We start from the raw sequence: 23314 nt of genomic DNA, 5'->3' as shown, positions 1-23314 counted from the left end.
TTGACTGGGTGTGAGTGTTTGATTGATTCAGATGCTCCGTCCATCACCACCCCCTTTTGTACTGCAGTACTGCTGGGCCACTACATCATACTATACCAGATCCAAGCTCTGCTGCAATAAGCTATGCAGCTTGAGGATGAAAACCAGACATGACCTTAAAGGGCAGAGTAGTGCAGAATGATACCCAGGACTGACAGAGTAAGGTTGAAGTCCCTAAGCACGAGTTAGACTAACATCCTCAGGACATACTAGCTTGATACGGGCTCCATACCACTGCCACTCGAGAAAAGTCCTGATCCAGGCTCTTATCCTCTCCAGACCAGACTATGAAAATGCCCTTTATCTAGCTCTTCCCAAGTCAGTCATTTCCAAATTACAAGTGGTTCAAAATGCAGCAGCAAGGCTCCTCACGGACACAAAAAAAGGATGCTCACCCAAGCCTGCCCTGAGATCACTCCACTGGCTCCCAATACAGCAGAGAATATATTTCAAAGCCCTCTGCATCGCGCATAAGAACCTTCAGGACAAAGGTCCTCCCATCTTGAAAAATCTGATCAAACCTTATAAAGCCATCAGCAGTCTCCGCTCAGATGAGCTATACCTGACTGAAACTCCAAGAATCAAGAGGTCCCGGACAGGGGGTCGCCTCTTCTCTCACAACACCTCCAAGCTCTGGAACTCTCTTCTGCTCTCCATCCTCCAGGAAGCCAATCAGCTGACATTCCTCAAACTCCTGAAGACATGGCTATTTCCGTAAACCCCCACACGCTTCTCTAGCTACTTCCGCAGCGCTGGGATGCCTCCGGGTAGCCATGCGCTATACAAAAACATCTTTCATTTAATTTAATTTCAAATAATTATTGGCCAGATGTACGACCAGGTAATTTGCGACTTGCAAATTGCGTCGCAATAGCGACTCGCAAATTGGTATGTACTACAGTGTCTGCAACAGTTATTGCAATTCCCAATGGGGTCGCAAAATGTGAGCCTCATTAATATTAAAGAGGCACTCGCAATTTGCGACCCCATTGGGAATGGCTGGCCCTCCCGGGGATGGTGGCCTCTGCCCAGCAGACCTCCATGTATGGGGAGGCTTTTCAATAAAGCAGTTTTGTTTTTCAAAAATGCAGCCTGTTGCCTGAAAGGAAAAGAGGATAAATTAAAAAAACAAAATAAAACGTTTTAGTTTCATTTTTTAAGGGCAGTTAGTGGTCCCTAGGACCACTGCCTGCCCCTTAAAATATTTCCCCCTGCCTTTGCAAAGGGGAAGGGGTCCCGTAGGGACCCCTTCCCATTTGTGACTGCATTACCACCCTCTAGAAGAGGGTGGTAAATTGGGAGTGTTTTGCGACAGCAAATGTGGTCGGAAAACATTCTTACATGGCTTGTGAGTCACTATTAGGAAGGGCACGCCCCTTCCTAATAGCGAGCCGCAAAACCTATTTAGCGAGTCGCAAATACATTGAGACATGCTAAATAGGCTTTGTACATGGCCCTGTAGGTTTTTGCATGCGCAAACAGGTTGCAAACCTGTTTGCACATTCAAAAACGGGTCGTACATCTGGCCCTATGTTTCTCTCCAGGGACTTCCAATGACAGAAAACAAGTGCTTCTTGGTGTTTTGTACATGTACTATTTCCTCCAGGAGTCTGGGTATACAGTAATTGCAAACCACACGGGAGTCCCTTGAAAAATAATAACCATAGTGCATTTAAATATGTGAAATTGTGTATGGCCTGTATTGATATACAAGGTAACAGAGGTTACTGACACATATAAAAAATATGTCATCCACTACAGAACAGCGCTATCGCATTATAAGTGGTAACTGATTGTACAAACCTCATTAAAATGCAGTTTAAAACCATAGTTATACAGAGAAGTTTAGAAATCAGCAAGAAACAGCAAAAACACATTGCTAATCAGTAAATTGTGGCCACTTTGCCACCATCCTGAACTGTAAATCATTTATTTGTGGTTCAGCAGCTTAGTGTTTTTTTTAGACAAATACCTCATGTAGCTGGAAAAATGTTATCTGTTGCATCAAATGTACATATGGACTTCACTATGTGGACAAAACAACTCAGGAACTTCAGAGGAGGATATTGCAGCATCAGTCTAGTGACTCCTCTGGGAGTAAATGTTGCTGCAATTAGTATAGCTTACTGACGCATAGAAAATGTGAATAACATTACTTCACTCGTTCGAATAGTTTTTATAATGCATTTTTTAAAACTAATTTAGCTGCTATGGTTCATGTAGATTTGAAATTCTTAATAATTTATGAGTGTGTAAATATCCTTTGAATCCAGCCAGCACAGCGGGCCATGCCGCCCAATTGGGGAATGACCATGGCGCATGCTCCCTTGGTGCCATATGTATATTCATGCTACTAGAATTTTTAAATGAATTTTAGATAATGCTTTGATTGATATTTTAAAATAGGTATTTAGTGAACCTTTCAGGCCTTTAAATTGCCTTGTATAAAATCTACTCTACCTGTACTTATATGGTCTATGACGGATATAAAGTTTAAGATGCTGATTGCTTCACTGTTTCATATAGTTACATGGCCTGATTTACTAAATGTTATCACTGCCTTAAGACAGTTTTTGGCACATGTAAAAGATGCAAAAATCACTTGTAAAATACAGGAAGCTCCTCATTATTTGGGAAAAGGGAAGGCCTTTTTGTCCATTTCCTCGCACTCGACTTCCAGGAACTGATACGTCCAAGACTTCTTCTGGTCCTTAACATTTTGATAGAAGGCCTGCCTGTCACTTGATGATGCAACCAAAATATGGGTCCGATGACGATGGAGGATGGACTGGAGTCCGTCTGCCATCGTGGTGGTGACCGGGACCGTCCGCAACACATGCAGCAGTTCCGCACACCAAATCAGGATTCGACCGCCACCATGGCAGTCGCATTTTAACATTGCGGCGGGTGCTGCTGACAGCAGCACCTGCCGCAATATTAAAATAGCATGTTTTGCATTTCAATGCACGATGTGGCAGGCACCACACGGTGCCTGCCACTTGGTGCAGTGAAAATTAGGGGGGGTACCATGGGTACCCCAATGCCTCTACACCTCCACCCAACACAAGGGGGGCCCGCAATGGGCCCCCGAATCCAATCTCCACCAGCCTTTCAATGGTGATTTATCCGCCATGAAAAGGCTGGCTGGAGAGGGCCTCGTGATTTGGCTGACCGTGCCTGCTAGGCACCGCCACCATTTCATGGATGCAGACTGCTCCGCAATGCAAGCGCAACGATTGCCTGTGGTGGTTCCATGGCGGACGGTCTTTTTGCCCGACGTGGTCCAAACTCGATTACCCCCACCATCGTAATGTAGAGGGTGGAAAATCACGGTCCGATTGCGGAAGGACCGACACCGCATGGTTGGCGGTGGCGGCCCTTCCGCAATTGTAATCGGCCCTTATGTATGGATGGGGTTGAATTAGGGGGAAAATTGTTTTTTCCTACATCTTTTGCTGGGAAGGAAGAAATTACTGTATTTAAGATATTTTATGGGAAGGGGTGGAGTACAGGGTGTTTATTGTCGTGGTTATATATTCGGCAGTAATGCATGCCATATTATTGCAAGCATCAAAACGTTTCAATAAAAATATCTTAAAACAGAGGAGTCATAAGAAAGAGTACTATAGAATCCTCCTATCCTGTCATCATCAATCCCTCATTTTCCAGACCAATGTAAATAAAAAAGGGGGTGGGGAATGTTTGAGGTCAAAGCCTCAAATCTGCTAGTAAAATCCTATCAAGCCACAAAGAGTTTTCCAAAAAACATTTCCTCCAGAAATCTTAAACCTCATACGTTTCCTTATCAAGGAGATTATAGCTGTGTCCAAATCATTGAAACAAGCAGTAGTCCTCTGACTCATAAAGCATTGAACAGCCAATGTGGAGTATTAGTTAACTACAGACCAAGTTCAAAACTACCTTACTCCAGTAAAACTATTTAAAGTGAAGTCATGAGACACCTACAGGATCAAATCAAGCAACACTCTATTACTGACATTCACAGTTCATACTGATGAAAAGAGGGGCCACATTTATCAGAGCCGATTACACCAGCATGGAATTCACCAGTGGAAAGGTGACATTGGGGCGGCTCTTCCTTATCACCATTACTCTATAGCTAGGGTTCCCTATTTTCCGTTTTTACTGATTTTTACAAATATTTTAATTGAATATTTTTTTTAATCTGTACTCATTTTGAAATGTGATAAAAGCAAAAATTAGTTTTTTTTAGTGATTCTAAATGCTTTCAATCATGATTTCCAGGTCAGTAGCTGAGCAGATTGAAAGGATTAAAAAACGAAAGGCGTAAACAGCAGTTGATGCGTACAATGTGGATACTAAAATGTGCATATTTTTGTACACGTGAATTGATTTATCATCCGTGAGTATTTATATCAATGACACCTGCCTGTCATTCGAGCAAGAGTGTACATTTATTAGTTAAATAAATGTGTAAATACACTTTTTTCAGCTTCGCATCTTCACAACACCAAAACTAAATATTGATAGATACAAAATTAGTTCAATAAATAAATATGGATAAACACAGACGGACATGTTAAAAAAAGAAATACCATAAATACCATAAAACCAGGTGCCCTATCTATAACATTCATGCGTGACCAGCGTCCCTTTCAATCAATCAATACATCTAATAATTACAAATGTATGTAGGCAACACACAGATCACGGAAAATGAAGAAAAATGGCGTCACTAGGGTTGGTGTCACCCAGTGCGTAGCTCATGGTGTCACCCCCTCACGACTTACCCCATGATGGACATTGGCACATGGACACAAAGTAAATATTTGGTAGGAGGAAGCGCCTTAAGAGAGTGTGTGTATATTGGTCAGATAGCATTATAATTCAGACTTGTTTTAAGTAGCGTGTCTGACTGCCTCGTACTTTTATGGCACTTGCCTCCACGCTGCTTTTGATAGTGTGCGAGAGGCACTTAATCATTGGGTGGGCCTAGTATAAAGTTCACAGGAGGGGTGGGGGCTCGTGAATAGCGTAGTCTTTGCAGGGAGTTCTGAAGAACTGCTGGGCTTCCGCCCCTGGGACCCCTCCCTCCTCTCGTGACTGCCCAGGTTACCAAGGGAGCGTTGCATTTTGTCGACCTTCTCCTGCACAGAGCATGTCGGATCACCGTGTGGCTGGACTGCAGACCCAGGTGGTTACACAATCTATGCGCACTAGCTTGCGATGGGAGTCCATGCTCTCTACAGCCGCAGGCTCCTTTAAATTCAGTGGGAGCCTGGTGCCAGTGAGCAGCCGTGCCTCAGTGAAAGCAAGAAAAATTGAAAAAAAGTAGAAGTGGAACTTGCTTTTATAGCTTCATGTTGCGGCAACAGGGAATACTTCTGATATGGATTGTGTACAGAGATTTTTGCTGTTTGTTTTTTATCACAATTCAGTTTCACTTTAAAAGTTACACAAAAGCCATGGAATGTCACTCACACAAAAAAGCATACTTAAACGTTGCTAATGTTTTCAGATGCAATCTGAAAACTTGACGGCTATGAATGCGTGATATTTGGCGTCTGAAGACCATTTCTGTGGAACAAATAAACAACAGACAGGGAATGCGACTGGTGTGGGACTCCAGCACCTTGGCTTGGATCAGCACTCAATGCCCCCATTGACAGAAAATTAGTAAAAGCAAAGACACGTTACCAAATCCTTTGAAAACAAGCTTTTGGGTTCTTTTGGTTTTTCATATAAATACAATTCTGTGCTGGCGAGTCGGCCGCATAGCTGCCAAGGTTTCAGATTGTATGTGTGACATTTTCATAATTTCAGTGTAATTATGAGTGACATTTCAACGTCTATGAGTGACACTTTCTCGCAAACAAAATGAAGCAATGAAGACGAGGGAAACATATAAATATCAGAAATTACACCCATTGGTCTGTAGGATCATGTGTTCCAACACACGTAGTTAAGCAAAACGGGCATGGACCAGACTGGTACCAAAACCACTAAAATGTGATAAAACAGGCAAGTGACTTTCTCCATCTATGCATCAAGTATCAAGAAAAATAATAATAATACACATTTGTAAAGCGCACAATCACCCATAAGGGTCTCTAGGCGCTGGGGGCCGTCGGGAAGATTAAGCAAGCTATTTCCCAGAGTCACATGGTGCTGGGCTAATCTGCCGCCGGTGCCTAGGATCGAACTGTGATCCCCAGATTCCAGCGTCAGTCGCCCTGGCCGCGGCGCCACACCTCTCCCCATCCTTTTTTCCATCCAAAAACATCCCTGTATCTATCAGGACTACCTCAACACTGCTCCAACTTAGGAAGGAGTTGTAAACGCACCTTTTTAAAGAACACGACAGCACAATGCAGTAATATTACACGTCTCCTCACAGAACCCAGGTACCTCTCCGATCACTCGCTGACTGTAGTCGCGCCTTTGACCCTGTACAGTACTCCACTTGCCTTGGATGTACTATTATAATAGCATATACTAATCTCCCTACACAGACATTGCACTTCAGAGTACACTACATACACAGGTGCAAGAATGCAAACGTGTAGCTTAGAAACAGGGCCAGCTGTAGGGCAGTGAGACTGGTGCGGCCGCACTGGGCGCTGACCTGTGGAGGGGGCGCTGATCTCAGAGGAGGCACTGTGTTTAGCAATATATTATGTTAGGAGAGATGAGGGGAACTTTTGCCATGTGGTAGTGAGAGAATCCGAGGAGGCAGTCATGGGGCGTAGGGGGAGTCAAATGTCATTGTACCGGGTGCCAACAGGGCTAAAGCCGGCCCTGCTTAGTCATATATGGCGACTACTAACTTGAATGTTACAAGTAGAGAAATACAATAATCAAATAAAACGTTATCTTTTTATTTAAAAAGTTTCACTGCAGATCTGCATAACAGTGTTGAAGTTATTTTAATCTAGTAATGTATCTAATGATTGTAGCATTGTCAATGCACGCTTAAAAAAATGAAAACATTAAAAGTGCCCTTGTGCCTTAAGGAATGTCAGCTACTCTACAGGCGAGAATCGAACCACTGCAGATACACCCCTGCCTGTGATTGTTTCTCTTAGCTTTCTCTGTTTCTATTATTCTTGTATCCGAGCTCGGTTTTAACAGTGCACCTGCCTAGAAGCCCAGCTAGGTCCCTGTGCCCTGACTTATTTCTAGCAGTGCCTAGAGGCCCTCGCTCCCTGTGCCATGATTCGGGTGTAAATGTCCGGAAATCCCTTGTTGCTCTGAAGTCAGAACACTGCTGAGATGTTGAAAATGTGCAGGTTTCCCCCCTGCGGTGCTCTAGCGTGCCCTCTAACAGATGGATAGCGCCTCATTGACAGGAGATGGGCTGACGTCCCAGAAATGGAGGGTTTGGTAAGGGGGTTGATGGGAAGAAGGAGGGAATTTGGAAATAAACGTTTTATTTATTTATGTACATTTTTATATAGCGAGAACATTTATGTAATTAGATGGATGGATACAGTTACAAAGCGCTAGAATTCAAAAATTACCTAAAGAAGTAGGTTATACTTTAGGAATGTACATTAGTTAACAATCGCTAATTACAATAGTGAGCTAGTGATATTTGTGAGCACGCACCTGATGAACAGGAGCTGGTGTCTTTCAATACCAAGGGGAGAGTGAGACCGTAATACAGGCAACTTTGAACTATTATCTAAAACATGACATCCAACCGGTACTAACTTAATAGGTACTCGATGTGACACACTTACTTGTGGAACACTGCAGCACCGTCGCGGTACGGGCCAGCCAGCTGCGACGACTTCCCCTCCCTGCACCGTGAGCAGCGGTCCAGGCCTCGAGTTAACCAAGGTCTGGAGCAGGCCTCGCATTTTATCATGGCCTCGGTTCTGCTGCACTCACTGCCTGTTGAGGCACCACACTGACTTTGGCAGCGGACGGGCCGCGGGTGACAAGTCAAATCACCAATTCAGGACACAAGTCACCAACGCGAGGTGAGAACAGAAACTGTCTGTGCAGCAGTGCAGCACGCCACGGCAAGGACTCCCTGATTCGATTTGAGTCCCCCGCCAAGGCAGCTTCTGCCTCAGTGTGCTCACTACCTCCGGACGTGACAGCAAGCCCCCCGCCCACGTAATTAATTGGCAGTATTAACTGTCTGTGTAAACTTAACTTAAACCACGGCGCGGCAGGAAATTGCAGCGCCAGCCTGGAGCCAGCACGAGGATTTTTTACATTGTAGCCTCCTAGGACCTAGCGCTGCTGGCTCTCTCTCACAGCCACTAGGTAAGAGCAGTCCGTGTCATGACGTGATATAGCTATTTATGAAGAGCAGCTGCTGGCACTGGCAGCAACATATCTCTCTGAGCAGCAGGGGCACTGCAGGTGCCGCCAGTGGTGCAAGCTTTTTCAGCGCACACACGTCCTTGGTTCAGACGAAACTGGCCTCACGGAGGTGTCACGGTGTCACCCCATGTTATGGTGTCACCCGGTGCAGTCCGCACCCCCCGCACCCCTCTAGTGACGCCCTCAATGGAACCAAAACTCACATTTTAGTATTGAGTTGAACAAAGAGCAAAAAGATCTCATTCTCTTGCCCTCCAGCTCCCTGTGGAATCCAACATCAGATTTAAACTTCTGTGCACCTTGCAGAAAACCTAAGGCAACAAAGCACCATGATGTCTGAAGAAACAAGCAACGCTATGGCCCAAAATTAGAACTTCAAGAGGTGCCCTAACTATTTGCCCAGCAAAGTGAAAAATGCCTAAACACAGGCACCGTACCCTGGTACCACATTGTCACGATAGCACTATCCATTTCAGGAAACAGCTTGTAGAACTGTTCAGTGAATCAAACAAATAAATCCAAACACCACCCGAAATGGCACTGACTAACACCAAAACTCGTTCAAAAGAAGGAGGGAGGTAGAGGGAAATGCCAGGTTCACCCTCCTATTCTAGCTGTAGACATACAAAAATCCGTGATCACGGATAAAGGACCCAGCAGGGGTTGATTTTCATCAGTATGATGAACAAAATCTAGAATAGAAAGGAAACATGTCCTTTCTTGAGTGCCCTCACTCACCAGGGTTTCCCAACGGTGACATGCTACATCATTGGGGCAATCCCAACCAGCTACGGGTTGAGGCGTGCTGCGACTTGCGACAACTAGCTAGTTATTTTTAAAATCAGCCCACTCCACATACACCACTGCACTACACATAGTTCCTCACTATAGTGCTCCTACGTATTGTCGCAAGTCGCAGCACTCCTCAACCCGCAGCGGGTAGGGATGGCCCCAATGATGACGCATGTCACCGTGGGGAAACCCTGGTGAGTGAGGGGTCTCAAGAAACAACATTTTTTCTTTCTATTCTAGATTTTGTTCATCATACTGATGAAAATCAACCCCTGCTAGGTACTTTATCCGTGATCACGGACTTTTGTATGTCTAACACCAAAACTCCCCATTGATATGAACTTGGTCCACATACTACTAAGGATTTGGTCCACATATTATCCCCGGTATCCTTTTTTTTTTTTTTTTTTAAACTCTTTATTAGCAACTGCATAACCTCACAGTTTACAACATTACATGTTATCAGCAAGCAGTCTTTTCTGTTAACTCCCGCAACTAGTAATTCCAGACCTACAGCTTACATGTGTACGTGCTTATTACCAACATATAATAAAATTCGTGCACATTCTTAAATCCTAATACAATATACATCATGCCTCTCCGTTACAGTGCCGCTGATAGCACTGTGCGTTCGGCGTAAACTTGTAACAATCTCCCACGCTCTTTTCAATCTGGTCTTTCCTCACCCTCCCCCTTCCCACCTCCCCTTTCCGTACGCCTCCTGGTCCGTTCAAGTACCTGGTTTATCGTCCATGGCCGCAATCAACATTTCTCAAGTGGTGTAGTCCTGCCCTGCTGCCCAACCTGTACTCTATCCTAGCTGGGTCTGTTCACAGCCACCCCACCTTGCTCCCTGCCCCGCCACTCCTAAGGGTCGTCTGCCTGAATCAGCTCCTGCTCTCCCTCCATTTCCTCTACCTCCAGGATCATCTGCTCCCATTCCTGCGCAATCGGGTATTTCCGTTGTCCTCCCTCTTCCTCCCTACGCAGAGCCATTCCCTCTGCCCTGCCCCATCTGAGTAAGTCAGTTCGCCACACCTCTAGGTCGGGAGTCCTAGCCGATTTCCACCTCATGGTTAGTACCCTGATCGCCAACAACAGTGATAAGTCTAGGAACTTCACCTGGGCCTTGTGGTGTTTAGGGCGTTTCCGGTGCCCTATCAGGCACGGCAGTGCCTCTTCCGGGACCGGGAGGGCCGTGATTGTACTAAGGGCCTGGCATATCCCCTCCCAGTATCCCCGCAGACGTGGGCACGCCCACAGCATATGGAGAAGGCCAGCCTCGTCAGCCCCGCACCTAGGGCAGCAGTGAGGGGAGTCTGGAAACATTTTATGTATTCTGTGGGGGGTAAGATATGCCCTGTGCAACACCATAGCTTGTATGAACTTAAACTTAACGTTCCGAGACACCTTTCTAGGGTGTTCTAGGACACCCTTCCAAGCTCCCTCCGTTAACACCTCTCCAGAGTCTAATATCCAGGATTCCCGGAGTGAGTTAAGGGATATTGCAGCGTGCTCCCTAACCCCAGTGTAGAGCCAGTGTACCAGGCGTCCCCCATTACCCATGTAATAAAGCAGGTGAACTAGTTCATGCTGTGGAGGTTTAACTCGCTGTGGGGCCCAGTTAGTTCGTACATAATGTAACAGTGTGGCGTGTAGGATGTAGAGTCTCGGGGGTGCCCCCGTGACGCGTAGAAAGGAGTCATGATCCAATAGTGTGTCATCCCCGAAAAGATCCCCCACCGTGTCCACCCCTGTGTCTGTCCAGGGTTGCAGTCTGGTTCGTGTCAGTCGTCCTTGCGGCGTCGGCACGCCCAGCAGAGGTATGTTGTCAGGGTAGGGCGAGGCCTCTGACGTGTACGCCAGTGCTTTCCTCCAGCACAGTAGAGCAGTGCGTAGTAGAGGGTGGCAGTCCCGGGGGATCCTGGCTCCAGGCAGGAGCAGAGAGTGTAATTCGCCCCGCGCCAGTCTGTCAGACGTGAGGCCAATCTCGTGCAGATCCCTACCTGCAATCCATCTCGCCAGCCACTGAAGCTGGCTCGCATAATAGTACCCCCGGAAGTCAGGCGCCCCCAGACCTCCCCGTTTGGTACTCAGTTGCAGTTTCCGGAGACTAATTCTCCTCCTTCCGGTCCCCCAAACCAGCGTGGTAAGGAGCGTATTCAGCGTATTGAAGTCTTGTCGAGGGATAAGAACTGGTAGGTTGACAAAATAGTACAGAATACGAGGGAGCATCACCATCCTAGAGACGGCTATTCTACCCATGACTGTTAGGGGTAGCGACGTCCAGAATCCCACACTACCGCGCAGACCAACAATGGCTCTTCGTATGTTCCCCTCGATCTGGTCCTCGGGTAGTCTGTATACATTAATCCCTAGGTACTTAAACGTGGACTGCGCTATCGGAATCAAGTATCCACCAAATTGGATATGTGGGGGGTGCTGTAGTGCCCTGAAATAGAATCCTGTAGATTTCGCCGGGTTAACGGCCAATCCGGACATAGCTCCGAAGCGGTCAAGTGCGGCCGCTATCGGCGCATGGTCCCCTTCCAAGTCTCGGAAGTATAGCAGGATATCGTCTGCATAGATTGAGATCAAATTGTGGGTCCCTCTTATGGAGATGCCCACTCTCTCCGCGTGGGTCCTGAGCGCGATCGCTAAGGGCTCCAGCGTCAGTACAAATAACAGGGGCGACAGTGGGCAGCCTTGGCGGGTGCCCCTAAAGATGGGGTAGCTGTCCGAGATGTGTCTGCCGGTACGCGCCCTAGCCGTGGGGTTTGTATATAGCAGTCGTATAATTTTAAGCAGGGAATCCGGGAAGCCGAAGCGTCGTAACACTTCGAACATAAACGGCCATGTCAGGGAATCAAATGCCTGTCGGAGGTCCAGCGCGACGCAGCCCGCCCTGGGCAGGTCTGGCGGTGAGGCAGCCATTAGATAATGGAGTCTCCGCGTGTTTTGGGAGGTACTCCGTCTGGGGAGGAAACCACACTGGTCTGGGTGGATCAGAGCAGGGAGTCTGGCCTGTATTCTCAGAGCTATAACCTTACTGAGTATCTTATACTCTGTGGAGAGCATCGAGAGGGGTCTATAGTTGGTCAGCTCCAGTGTATCCTTACCAGGTTTAGGAATGGAGATAACTAGGGCCTGCATCGTCGATTCAGGTAAGTGTCCAGTCTCATACGACGTCTTGTATACGGCCTCCAAAACAGGCACCAGGGTGTCAGAATTAGTCTGGTAGAACTCCACCGGGAGTCCATCCATTCCCGGCGTTTTGCCCCGATTAAGGGATTGGAGTGCGGTCCGAATTTCCTGCTGAGTAATAGGACCGGCCATCCCCTCCCGGTCAGTCCTGGTCAGGGTCGGAAGAGGCAGATCCCGGAGGAAGTCACCGACCTCCCCAGCAGCAGTCGTGGGGAGAGGGGCATACAAGGCTCTCAGGTGGTCCCGGAATGCTGTGTTGATCTCGGTCTGTGTGTGTACCAGCCTACCCGACCCGTCTCGAACCTGTGTGATAACCGGGGATTCAGGGCGGTCTCTCACCAGGCGGGCCAGCAGAGCCCCGGATCTGTCCGCTTCAGCCTGCTGTCGCCGTAGGTACTCTTTGTGGTCTATGACCCGTAATGATCCCAATAGCTCCGCATGTTCTATGTTGCTAGTCTGTAGATCCCCCTTTCGGGTGGGATCCACACTTGCCTCCCTCTCCAGGATTTTCAACCGTCCCTCAACCTCACACAGTTTCTTGTGGATTTCCTGCCGGGCTCCCACCAGTTGGCCTATGGCCGCCCCTCGTATTACCGCTTTCATGGCGTCCCACACCACCAAATTGGACGTTGCCGTGTCCCAGTTCTCCCGGAAGTAGTTATCTAGGGCCTCTGATAATAACCTACGGAAGGGGCCATCTTCCAAGAGCCGCGAGTCGAGCCTCCAGGTCGGCACCGGGGACGGCACCCTGCCCCACTGCAGATCAAGTGTGTGTGGTCTGTGATCCGAGAAGGTTTTAGCCAGATACTCGGTTGAGGAACACTTGGACAGCAGAGATGTAGAGTACAGGAACCTGTCCAGTCGTGTGTGTAGGTCGTGTACTGGCGAGTAGTAAGAGTATTCCCTGTGAGTTGGATGTAGTGCACGCCACACGTCTACAAGTCCCTATCCATCCAGCCAGTGTTGGAACATGTCTGTCGTTCTATGTATTCCCGTCAGTTGTAGTGGAGGGTGTGACCTATCTAACCCCACATCTAATACCATATTCCAGTCTCCACCCAGGATCCAGGGAATGTCCACCCAGTCTGCCAGCGCTCGACCAATCCCAGCGAGGAATGTGTCCTGGTCGAAATTGGGGGCGTAGACACTGCCCAGGACCACCAGGGTGCCGTCCAGTGTACCCTTCACCAGGGCATACCTCCCCTGCTCGTCCACCCTCCGGTCCTGTTCTACAAAGGGGGTACCATGGCGCACCCAAATAGTAGCCCCCCTGGAGAAAGCGGAGTAGGAAGTGGAAATTACAGTTCCCCGCCATCTCTTCCGTAAGGTATTTGCTTCGGACACTGTCAAGTGCGATTCCTGCATGAAGGTGATTTGAGCGTGATTACGTAATAAGAATGCATGAATCCGGTGTCTTTTCTGTATAGCCCCAAGCCCACGCACATTCCAGGTTGTCAGCCTATACCTCGCTATAGTTTCAGCCATGACCGGACCCAGGTATAATCACTGTATGACGCCATGCACCCTATATCGCACGGCACAATATCCTGCCAGGAGACGTACCTTAACCCTCCCCCGAACAAAACTAACCTGGCACAGCTTGAAAACATTGCTGAGCCGAACAAGAAAAGAAAGTCTGCAACAGAACCAACCAAAGATGTGTGCATTCGCCAGTGGGGGGGCTACCAGGCACAAATCTAACCCACTTGTCCATTCAGTTTGGTGCCGCCGGCTCAACGGCGCCGCCAGGGGCGTAAATATCAGGATACTACTTCCGAATGCCTTCTGGGGGGTCCCTCTCCAGTGTCAAATTCTCTCGGAACCCCATTCTATGTTGCATTAGTCTCTACCAAAGTCTCATTTGCGAGGTACCAATAGCCTGTCCCGTCCCTCACAGGTGAACAGTACTTCGCAGTATTAGTCTCACACCCACACCTTCCCTCCACCCACCCTTGTGTGTGCTGCCATTCGGCAGGTAACATAAAAAGGATACCAGTGGGCTTTAGGGTATGTAGTTCCCGTCTCCGCCGGCCTTCACTCGCGCCCGTTGTCCAGCAGTTCATCAGCGGCTCTGGGCGTCACCGTCGGGAACAGTACCATACTGTGCTCAGAGTCCGAATGGATCGTGCTATCGTCCGTGTCCGTATTAATAGCAGCCCGATCTTCCCTGAAGCTGCCCACCAGATCGACGGCTCCCCGCCTCTCTTCTTCCTGCTGTTCTCGTGAGGGCCTCCTGCATCCCGACTCCATGCCCGAGGTGAGGGATGTTTCCTCCGCTTGTTCCGGGTCTCGCTGGGACGTAGCCGCCGACGTTCCTGGGGTTTTGGTCTGGTCCCCTTCAATGTCCATCACCTCGAGCCATTCCTCCACGTCCGTGGGACTCTCGAAGAAGTGCGTCTTCTTACCGTACACTATCTCGAGGCGGGCCGGAAACAGCAGAGCATACCGCAGCTTGGCCTTCTGGAGTCTCTTCTTAACCTCGAAGTACGATGATCGTTGCTTCTGTACCACATTAGTATAGTCTGGATACAGGGAGATGCGCCGATTTTCAAACTCTATGAGGGATTTTTCTCGAGCCTTTTGCAGCAAAGTGTCCCTGTCTCTATAATTGAGTATCCGCACAATCATCGGGCGCGGTGGCCTGCCAGGCTTGACCTGCCCAGTGGGGATTCGGTGCGCCCTCTCCACACAGAACATTGACGACAGTCCCTCCGGGGCCACATAGTCGCGAAACCACTGTTCCATGAATTCGGTCGCGCGGGCCCCCTCACTCCGTTCCGGCAGGCCTATGACGCGAACGTTATTCCGCCGATTGCGGCCTTCCGCATCCTCCACTCGATCCATCAGGGACACCACCTGTTGCTTCAGCTGTTGGACAGAGGCCGAGTGGTCCGACACCGTCTGTGTTATATCTGCTATCGCCAATCCTTGGTCTTTGACTTTGTCGGCCAATTTAGTGTGATCAGCTTTGAGTAAAGAGAGGTTGGTAGTCAGGGTACCCAGTTGTGATTCCATCGCCATCCTAGAGTCTCGGATCTCCTTTAAAATTAGGTCTAGTTTGTCCATTTGTTGGTCCCCTCCGGGGCCCCGGCTGGGTGTCTTCGGGTGAGCCTCCTCCGCTGCGATTGTCCGGGTGGTCACAACCGTGCTGGGTCCCTCTCGGCTGTCCGGTGGTTTGGTGTTTTTGCGTCCCATGGCCGGTACAGGTCAGATATGTTCAGCCGTGCCAGGAGAGTGCCCCACTGAATGCCGCCAATAACTTCAGGCGTCCCCGCCAGTACTCGTGCCCCCTGCCCCTCACCCTGGGGGGGTCCTCCTACAGGGCCCTCGCTCTGTCCAGCACCTCTCTCCAGTGTCCAGTGCGCCTCAGTGCTCAGGGTTCTGTTGCAGCCCAGGCCGTCTCGGTGGCAGCGCGGCGTCCACTCACCCTGGGGGGTCCTCCTACAGGGCCCCCGCTCTGGCCAGCCCCTCTCTGCAGTGTCCAATGCACCTCAGTGCCCAGGGTTCTAGTGCTGCCCAGGCCGTCTCGGTGGCCGCGCGGCGTCCACTCACCCCGGGGGGTCCACCTACAGGGCCCTCGCTCCGGCCAGCTCCTCTCCGCAGTGTCCAATGCGCCTCAGTGTCCAGGGTTCTGGTGCAGCCCAGGCCGTCTCGGTGGCAGCGCGGCGTCCACTCACCCTGGGGGGTCCTCCTACAGGGCCCTCGCTCTGGCCAGCCCCTCTCTGCAGTGTCCAATGCACCTCAGTGCCCAGGGTTCTAGTGCTGCCCAGGCCGTCTCGGTGGCCGCGCGGCGTCCACTCACCCCGGGGGGTCCACCTACAGGGCCCTCGCTCCGGCCAGCTCCTCTCCGCAGTGTCCAATGCACCTCAGTGTCCAGGGTTCTGTTGCAGCCCAGGCCATCTCGGTGGCAGCGCGGCGTCCACTCACCCTGGGGGTTCCTCCTACAGGGCCCTCGCTCTGGCCAGCCCCTCTCTGCAGTGTCCAATGCACCTCAGTGCCCAGGGTTCTAGTGCTGCCCAGGCCGTCTCGGTGGCCGCGCGGCGTCCACTCACCCCGGGGGGTCCACCTACAGGGCCCTCGCTCCGGCCAGCTCCTCTCCGCAGTGTCCAATGCGCCTCAGTGTCCAGGGTTCTGGCGCAGCCCAGTCCGTCTCGGTGGCAGCGTGGCTTCTCGGTCAGGCTATGGCTGGAAACAGGCCCCCAGGCATTCAGGGACGCAGCCGGATCCAGCAAGCCGCCCGGGAGGAAGGATTGGGGAGACAGAGGGGTCGGGGGGGGGGGAGCGCCGTGCAGAGCAGTGTCCAGGTATCGTCGCCCCCGCCTCCCTACCTTCAGCGGTGTCGATACTGCGTCTCCCTCCGGCACCCAGGGTCTGCCAGGCCGTGTCAGTGTCAGGCGCCCCCTGCAGTCTGGTCGTTCCGGCCTCGGGACAGTTCTTTCACCGCAGGGCACCCGGGCGGTCCGGTCAAGTCTCCGGGCGCTCAACTGCACCTCCCGGTCCGGGCGCGGCACTTCCGGTCAAAAGTGCCCAAAGTCCCTCGGGCCCGTTCCCAAACCTCGTCCCCGGCTCGCCACGAGGAGGGAGGCCGCAAAAGACTCAGGCGCTCCTCCGTCCGGACTTCATCTCCGCTCCTCCAAACTTGGGTCGGGGGTTCCACTTGACTCCGCGACCTCCAGGCCGCCTGCTTCGAACCGTTTTAGCCCCCCCAGAAGCTCCTTTCAGGATGGTAAAGCCCCGGCGGCACCGGAGCTCTAGCAGACTCCGTCCGCCATCGTAGCCTGCTAGTCACGCCCCGCATCCCCGGTATCCTAAATACAACCTCTCTAGCCCCACTACTAATGACCTTATGTTAAGAAAAATAATATAAGTTACATTGACCAATCTGTTGAACACTGAGCCAAACCTGAGTAAACAAGCAGAATTTGATTCCCACAACACAACGCACCCCGCAATGTAAACGTCGCCTTTGTCTTTCTCATTCTTGCATGTGTGATGCTCAGTGTTTGCATTTGGCAACATGTTGGGTCATATTAAAAATTTATAAATCATTTTATTACTTTTTATATAACAAAGATGTATAATTCGGGAGAAATCACAACAGTTTAAATGGGTAGGCATACAAGTAGCTGGTATCGCACACAAATTAACACTCGCTCAACAGAAAGAAATATTGTCAGTAAGTTGACTTTGTTCAGAGAGACACTATGAGGCACACGTATGATGCCTACCAAACAAAGTAAAGGATTGCTCTACAGAAAAGTAAACTCTTCTCTCTTTTTTAGTAGAATTCTTTTTTTTAATCTACACGTTAAGAGTATCTTTCTCTTTTTGCCAAGTCTTTTTTCTGAGCTTCTTCTACGGAGAGCCTTGGAGTAAGCTTGCTGTCATCCTTGCTAAGTTCTCCAAGAAGTTTAGGTGAGATAGTTAGGTAATCACACCCAGCCAGTGCTTTGATTTCTCCAATGTTTCGGAAGGAAACACCCATCACAATTGTTTTATACCCATATTTCTTGTAATAATTGTAAATAGCAGTTACACTTTGAACTCCTGGATCCTCAGAAGGCTAATATGTTGTCTTTCCAGAGTTTGCCACATGCCAATCCAGGATACGACCCACAAAACCCACAAAAAAAAACAAAAAATCCATCTGGATGAGAAGTTCTTCCGCTGGCTGCACAACGAGGACCAAATGTCAGTGGAGAAGTTGTCAGATGGCATTAGAAAGTTTGCTGCTGATTCAGTAAAGCTTGAAAACATGATCGCGGAGTGGTCGAAGACCTGCATTTCTAAAAATGGAACCTAATGAACATTCCTACCAGACTGATTACAGATTGTCAGCAGTTTGTATGATCACTGTTTTTTCAATAAAATGCGACCTGCAGTGTAGACTATGTTCAAACCTCATACATGAAGTCTCGCAGTTGAAATCTAAATCCACTGCTTGCAGTCTTTTTAGCTAGTTTGTAGACCAAATAAGATTCCATCTTTTGTACATGTTCATTTTGCACTATTAAACAATAATAGCACTGACTTCCAAAAAAAAAAAAAAGAGCATCTTTCTCTTTTTATCCATTAATACAATTACTCGCCAAACACGTTATTAAATGGCAGAAGTCTGCAAGTTGGGTTGCAGTCTAGCAAAGGACCACAAGGCGTGTGCTTCATTATTTTAGCTCGCCGGCTAGTTTCATCTCCTAAAGATCATATTGGCTTTTATTCTGCAGTCTGAACAGGATTCTTGCCAACATGGACAAACACCTATATTTGATGTTGAAATCAACAAATTATCAACACAAGGTTTGTACAAAAAGTCAACTGGGCACATGTCCCATAACTATTGGGGCAGAGCGACCTTGGAACACTGCTGCTCCACACAGAGTTGAAGTATTTTTATTTGTAAAGGATCACAGACAAAATAAACTATGAGCAAGATATAAGGTCATAGTGTGCAAACACTGCATGTCAGAAATGTGAGTTTATGATCTGTTGCACCACTGCTCTGGCCAACCTCCAAGGTTAGGTTGACATCTCGCTGTGACCATGGGTGAACTCATTGGTCACTTTGTTTATGCAGAGCAAGACAACTAGATAAGAGGTTTGGTAAATACAGCATGCAGGAACAACTTCTCACTCAGTTGATTAATCTCACTTACTTTGCTCTCCTTATTCCTCATCTCTATACCAGCTCTGCATTTGGTGCCAACAATCAGAAGTAGCATAAAGTACAGCATTAAACGCTGTCTGTCTACCAACCTGAACCACGTGGAAATCCTTATCCCTGTTTGCAGCAATCAGGATGTAAATAAAGGTTGAGTTGACTGGAATGTTAGGGATACAGAGTGCCTGATTCTGATGCGGTTAGGAAAGCATTCCCACCTAGGGCCTGATTCTGATGCGGTTACGAAGGCCTCCTAATGACATTTGCTCCTTCCAAATCGGATGGGTAACGTGTCTTCCCGACCCAGGGCCCAATTACGATGTGGTTAGGAACATATGCTCCCATTGAAGTCAATGGGAGTCCAACCAAATCGTATCTGGAAGCATCCGGATGCATCGTACTCCGTCGGTCGTACTCTCCCGATCCGAGTGGGTTGGAAATCATTTCCAAACCAATTCGATCGGGAAGCTTTCCAACCCGCATCAGAATCAGGCCCAGAATGGGAGGCTGCATTATACTGCTGAAAGCTAGACCCGTAAGTGAAGAAATCATTTATCACTGTGCGAAGAGGCCGCAGGCCACACGCACAGACAAAAGTGAAAATGACAGACAGCACAGAAAGCGTGTAATTCCTCTGCGGAGGTACAAAACAGTTGTTAGAACTAGCTATTTCTGGTAGGCTAAGGCTGATGCCAAAGCCAGGCAGAAACCACCATTCTAGTCAGGGCAAGGGAGTCACACACCAAGATAACCCCTGCTCACCCCCTTGGTAGCTTGGCACGAGCAGACAGGCTTATCCCGGAGGCAATGTGTAAAGCATTTGAGCAAGCACACAACAGCAACAACATCCTCGGCACACCACAAAAGGAACTCCACACAAGGTTATATATAAATAACTTTTGTATTGTCAAAACACATCAGATAGAAGTCACACATGTACATTGTGCCAACTGGCACGGGCAATATTCACAAGGGATTATGTACAGGACAGGGCCACATGGGCCACTGTCAGAATCAACACTTTTAGAAATAGCACTTTCAGAACTTAGAATAAGTGTAGCACAAAAGAACAATTATAGGTCACAACCAGTTACTACTGGTACCAGGTAAGTACCACCTACGCAACCCTAACCACCTTAGGAGAGTATTACGCAGGGAACCTGGGCTTCACTAGCACCACCTGTACTAGGAGAAAAATAACCACCTAAGTATCACAATACCTATAGGGGTATAAGCATGAACAAAACCCATGATGTATAAACAACACATGGAAAAAAAACACATGATGCATAAAACATTCAGAGGTGTAAGGACAAGGAAGACACATGATGCATAAAAACATTCAGAGGTGCCAGAATACAACTCATTAGCGCAAAAACACTTGATGCCTAAAAACATTCAGAGGTGCAATAAAACCACACAATTGCGCAAAAACTTACATAAGCCACCACCTGTGGCAGTCCCTAGGCCAACTGGCCTTGCAACAAGGGCTCAAATGCCCGTAGTCCAAATGTCAGGCAGGCTGCGCAGGCAGTCAATAACACTAGCCTAAACGTGGCAACTGCCCACAAAGTGCTGGGCAGTTGAAAAACACTGATGATGCCATCGTTGGAGCCTCGTGGGCTCAAGAACACAAGGGGGGCAAAAACACTCATGACCCCCAGAGCCTCTCAAGACTCGTAAACAATGTGGGCTGTGAGCCTCTCTGGGCTCTCAACAAATATGCCCCCACGAGCCCTCGTGGCTCTGAACAACTGTGGGGCCATGGAGCCGCTCAGGGCTCGAACTACAAATGCCCCTTGAGCCTCGCAGGCTATGAAGAAAAATGGGGCGTCGTTGGAGTCCCTCCCTGGGGGACTCGATGTAACATATGTGCCCTGAGCCTCTCGTGGGCTCCTCAAAAGGAACCATAACGCCACAAACGATGGGGGAGCCTTGCAGGCTCTAAAGCAACCAAAATGCCCCCTTCAGCCTTGCGGCTCCACTCCTCAGAAATGCCCCTTAACGATGGAGCGGCCCTCTGCCACCCGGGACCGCTCTTGAACCACTGCTGAGCCCCCCAGACGTCCACACTCACCGGGATGCTGTGGTGGGGCTCATCTATGCGGCGGCTCCCTTCCCCCTCATGGCCGGACTTCTTTCTCTCCGGCCGCACTTGCACACTCAGGCTTCTCCTGCCGGGGCTCCCTCCAGGACACGGGGGCCCCGCAACACCTCAGCTCCTCTCTTTAGGCGGCATCTCCTCATTCAGCGTGGGACTCGCTCCATCATACAGGAGCCCCGCGCCGATCCACCGGCTTCCCCTCTCTCTTGGGCAGCTTTCCCTTCTCGGCGGCGGCGGGCGGGCGTTCCGGCCAGGCCGCACTATGATTGGCCGGCCGGCCAATCACTTCCGGGTCGCCGCGGGCAGCGCGGCGGCCCTTCTCGAGCACGGCAGGTGGGGTATGACTCGACCGAGTGGTAGGCTCCCTCTTTAATTAAAAATAATTTTAAAAAATGAAGCAAGGTGGGCATTCGCGTTTTCTCACGCAATCCTGGGCAAATGTCGGGTGGGCACCGGCCTCCAGCACACAAAGCGCTCCCAAGCGCTATAAAGGTAATTACAGCATTCCCAGCGCTAGGATAGGAAAACAGCGCTCCCAAGCGCTAGAAGGACAGATAAAGCGCTCCCAGGCGCTTTAGGGGAGAAATGAAGCGCTACCAAGCGCTTAGGGACCAAATCAGCACTCCCCAGCGCTATAAGTAAAATCAAGCGCTTACAGCTACAACAGGTCCTGGGGGGGCTGCAGAGAAAGGCAAAAGGGGTCCCAGGACTAAGGCAGAGTCCTCCATCAATCCAGGGGCTGGGCAGGGCCCAGGGAGGCAAGCCTTCCCCTGGGCCCCAGCAGCAGCAGGCCCCTGGCAGATTCCAGTTAGCAAAAACAAGAACATTTTGTAAGGGGACACAGCCCCTTTTTATACCATAAAATCCTTTGTCTAGCAGGGCAGGCAGTGTGAGAACCAGCTACAACTGGTTATCGGGAACTCCTTTCAGTGTGAGGGGCAGAGGCGACAGCCGCCCATCAGGAGGTGGAGCCAGCATTGTGGCAGGCAGGCACAGCCCTATTCACTCCCGGGTGCTATCTCCTCCCACCACTCTAGTTGCAGATGCAGTCATTCAACCAAGGGCTGACTCAGACAACCTCCTGGGGCTCCCCAGCCCCTGTCACCCTCAAACCAGACAGTCAATCCACAAGCAGGCCCAGGCACACTCCTGGAGCCAGGCTTCAGCCAATCACGTGCCAGCAGACTCACTACACAGGCACACCCATGTCTAGAAGTGGCACTTCCACACTAGACACAATCATGCCACATACATCATTACGCAGCATTCGATCTCACGAGTTCGCACATACCAAACTCGACCCTGCACTCCCCAAACATCAGGAACTACCATGGTCACACATATTCCCCATTCATTCCTATGGGAGGGCAGGTCACTCACCATACATACACAGAGAGCTCACCCACTTTACACTGTACCACAGTAAAAAAGTGCGCAAAGGCCTAAAATCACCAACACCAGGTTCCAGAAACAGGCTAGGAAAAAGCAAAAAGTTACGGGGTGAACCTGCCAAAAGGGCCAGGTCCAGCAACAGTCATAAATGCTGAAGCGACGCCTGCCAACAACCTGCAGCCTCAATGCCTTTCAACAACAGAAGTATGCACTCTGCAGTAAGAAGGAGGTGAATCATAGCAATGTATGAATCTAGGGGATAGAAGGTGGGACTGGACTCTGTATTAAAAAGCCTAAAAGATAAGCAGCAGGCAGAAAAGGACTTGACGTACCTGCTCTGTAGTGAGGCTGTCCTTGTCATTTTATTTTAATTGAAAGGAAACTCCAAATAGGTCAACATTGACAGATTCTAATACAATACTATTCAATAAATAGTAGAAGCTATCAAAAAATAAAAACATATAATATAAATAAATAAAACGAATTTCGTTGCGCTCACTGCATCACATTTTGGGATTATGTCAAAGGCATTCTGGCGGCTTCGTGATAGTCCTCATTGAATATTCTCTTGTTAAGGGTCGCTCAATAGATATCTAGGAAAGATTTTAAAAACATGTTGAGACCCTTTAGAAATGTGTATTTGTCGAATACTGTGCATTTGTGTTCTCTCCCCAAGCGCTGGCACTGTTTTGGCAGCCTAGCACCAATGCAGGCACCCTTGCACTTCGCTGCAAGTGTGCCTGTGTTGTCGGCAGGATTTTTGTTTTGCAGGAAGGGGCACAAAAACAAGCCTGGGAGGCTTTTTC

Source organism: Lissotriton helveticus, chromosome 2_1 (genome assembly GCF_964261635.1).
Source record: "Lissotriton helveticus chromosome 2_1, aLisHel1.1, whole genome shotgun sequence".
NCBI lineage: Eukaryota > Metazoa > Chordata > Amphibia > Caudata > Salamandridae > Lissotriton > Lissotriton helveticus.
This window is presented reverse-complemented; position numbering follows the sequence as displayed.